Below are 3,677 nucleotides of genomic sequence, written 5' to 3'. Positions count from 1 at the left end.
ATGCTTCTCGTTCTGCACGTGCCTTCAAAACTCCACAAATCTGCTTCACTCGCTCACATCGTGTCACGCGTGTCCGTGTCCTAGGTTCTCCCCCTCCCTCTCCACTTAAGTCCACTGTCCCTTTTTTTTATGGATATTATTATTTTAAACATTATATACATTAAAAAATTCATGTTTTTCCGAGATACCTATTTACAGAAAAGGACATGAGGCTCTACGTGCAATAATAAATGCTACACCATTTGGTAGTTGGTGACAACTGACAACTACCTTTTAGATTACCCTAAAAAAAAAAAAAAAAAAAAAGAAGAAAAGAAACAAATAAATACCTTTTATTAAGAACTGTTGCACAGCAGCGACTTATTTTCCAATCTATTTATTTATCCAATTTTTTCAAAATTTAATTAAATACGACTTAATTAATTTCATGCAATTAGTGTCAACTGTCAACCTACTTACTTTTTGGACTATGAGTTCTCAGATATCATCTCATCCTTCAGCTAATTTAGGTTTCTAGTTAATATTTTATTCTCGTTCACATACCAATTCAAGTGTTTCATACTTCAACTCCATCCAACAAATGAATTTGACTTTTGAATTTTTATTTTTTTCATTCTTTATGGAACATTCAATGTCAATTCAATTTTCAACTAATTTGAAAAAAAATTTCATGCAATCTCCATGAAACTTCCCAAGTGCAGTTTTTTCTTTTCAATATTAATCCTGACACTATGAAATGACTAAAATGTCTTCATATTAAAATGTTAAACTAATAAGTTTAGTAATGTATAACTAATCCAGTATCATCTGTAATAAATGTAAGTGCCACCGTGTTGACGATCGAAATAAATTTGTATAGTGTTGCAATTTGTATTAAATTTTTTTTTGTCAACTGGTTTTTTATAATTAAAAAAAAAAAACTCTCTATTCTTAAAAAATAATAATAATAAATAAATAAAATGGAGCCACATTCTCATTGTTGAGATGACAAAATGCACCAAAAAAACCCAATAAAAATGGAGTGGGGCTTAACTTTTCACTCCATAGTCCGGACATAGGGCTAGTAGTGTAATTTTAAGCACAGGGAAAGGGCAACTGGGCAAACGATTTGGACTCCTTTATGTGGTAGAAGAGTCAACAATAAGCTTTAAAAATCCCGATCAAAACAAATACCCTTGTCGTTGAATTTTTTTTTCCTTCCTTGCCATTAACGTTTCTGATAGTTTTGTTTGAACTGTAAGCCTGGATCTACAACTCTATCTCTATAAATAGTGCTTGGAAGTTGGGTTCTTTTACTACCACAGCTTGTCTTCTCACTCCAAAATCTCAGAAAGCTCTCTTAGTCTTCTGTAACTGCAGGTCCTTCTGGGCTTCTTTACTCTCTCTTGCGAGTCTTGGTCTCTCTCAGAGAAAATCAATGGAGATCGCTCGAACAATTCCAGCACAGAACGGACTTGGTTTCCGGACATCACGACCCAGCTTGGCCTGTCGTCGTGTATCTCGTTTAAAGCCTATCACAAAGGCATCAGCTTCAACTCAGACATTAACGATTGAATCTACTCAAACCCATCTCTCCAACCTCGAAAAGCTTCTCCAGAAACAAACCTCCCAGCCCTTACAGTATAAAACCGAGACTTCTCACGGTGACTCCGGCAATGAGTCTTCACCGGAACAGATGTTCAGAAATCTCTTCGAAAACTTGAATTTGACAAAAATTTTGCCCGACATGAAAGCGGCGGAGGAGATATCACCACGACACATGAACCACCTGCAACGACTCCTCTCGAAGTCCCCGGAGTATTCCCCAAGGAATAATCTTGGTAGTCGGTGGAGAGAATATCACGGTTGCAACGATTGGGGTGGGCTTCTTGATCCGTTGGATGAGAATCTTCGTAGAGAGATTGTCAAGTACGGTGAGTTCATCCAAGCCGCATATCAGACCTTTAATTCCCACCCTGCAACATCCGACGATAAAGCTCCTCTACCACGGGAGGTGGTGTTGCCTGACAAGTCTTACAAGGTAACAAAGAGCTTGTATGCCACGTCAGCTATTGGATTGCCAGCGTGGGTTGATGACATGGCGCCCGATCTTGGTTGGATGACTCAGCGATCCAGCTGGATTGGGTATGTGGCGGTTTGCGACGACAAGAAGGAGATTTCTCGAATGGGAAGGAGAGACATAGTTATTGCACTCCGTGGAACTGCCACGTGTCTTGAATGGGCCGAAAATGTAAGAGACATACTAGACCCGGTTCCTGGAGAGGAAAACTCAAACCGGGATCAACAGGCCAAGGTTGAGTGCGGGTTCTTAAGCTTGTACAAGACCCCCGGTTCAAACATGCCAAGCCTGGCCGAATCGGTGGTGGAAGAAGTAAGGAGGTTGAAGGAACTCTACAAAGGTGAGACACTGAGCATCACCGTGACCGGCCACAGCCTCGGTGCAGCGCTAGCATTACTAGCCGCCGACGAGCTGAGCACTTGTGCAGCGGAGATGCCGCCGATCGCGGTCTTCTCCTTCGGCGGTCCACGAGTAGGAAACCGGGCTTTCACGAACCAAGTCACCGAAAACGGAGTCAAGGTGTTACGAATCGTGAACTCACAAGATATCATCACGAAGGTTCCAGGGGTGTTCGTAAGCGAAGAGATAGACCAGAAATTAAGAGAAAATGAGAAGGTGGCTGGGGTGGTTAACTTGTTGGATAACATGCCGTGGGCTTATTCTCATGTAGGAACAGAGCTTCGGGTTGACAGCAAAATGTCACCATACCTAAAACCAAACGCTGACGTGGCATGTTGTCATGATCTGGAAGCTTACCTTCACTTGGTTGATGGGTTCATGGCTTCTGATTGTCCCTTCAGAGCAAACGCCAAGCGAAGCTTGACAAGATTGCTTCAAGAACAGAGGTCAAACGTGAAGAAATTGTACATAAGCAAGGCAAAGGATCTGAGTCTGAGATTAAATCTTGACAACCTTCAAGGAGTTGGTATCCCAAGTTGTTTGCCAAGTCCATCATGAATCATCTTTCCAAGTTTGACCATCATACACTGGCTTCTCATGGTGGTTGGCTCAGAACATGCAATGGTCCATACTTTTTTCTTGAACCATATCATAAGCATTGTTTGCAACCCCAAATTTTCTATTTTTAAACATATAGTAAATCTTCATTTATTTATTTTTGATTATACAAGAATTAATACAATTATTATTTTTTCTGGCAAAATACAATTAATTAGTCACCCACATCTTTTTCATGGCTGCATGGATATGGAATTCGATAAAATTCAGCAGACCCTTTTTCTTGGTTCATACTCAATTAATAATTTGAAACGTAATACACCATGCATGTATGGGAGGATTGTTTGGTTTTTCAAATGGAAGAGCTGGGATATTCTATCTAGGAGGGTAGAGAATTACATTATCCTCACTCTCCATTTCTAAATATGTAGAGTTGGGCTTATCTCTGGTCTATCTTGTCAGCGTTTAAAGGTAGACCTTCCTCTCCAATAAATGACAAAAGAAAACGACAATAGTGCAATAAGATTAGGACTCATAAAGATAAAGTGTCAAGAGCTAACTAATTATGTATTAAAAAGGTGATAATAAAAGTAAAAATGGTCAACCACGTAAACATTCTATGTTAAAAAGGTGTTAACAAAAGTAAAAAAAGGTTCATGTC

At 39.7% G+C, this 3,677-nt stretch overlaps 1 pseudogene; it reads left to right on the top strand.

Annotated features, from left to right (window-relative positions):
* Positions 1-1,317: 1,317 nt before the first annotated feature.
* Positions 1,318-3,121, top strand: LOC149029316 (phospholipase A1-Ibeta2, chloroplastic pseudogene; annotated as a pseudogene).
* The last annotated feature ends 556 nt before the right edge of the window (positions 3,122-3,677 follow it).

This window comes from Hakea prostrata, chromosome 1, assembly GCF_041222555.1.
Source record: "Hakea prostrata isolate BN-2017 chromosome 1, UWA_Hpros_2, whole genome shotgun sequence".
NCBI classification, from domain to species: Eukaryota; Viridiplantae; Streptophyta; class Magnoliopsida; order Proteales; family Proteaceae; genus Hakea; species Hakea prostrata.
This window is presented reverse-complemented; position numbering and strand designations above follow the sequence as displayed.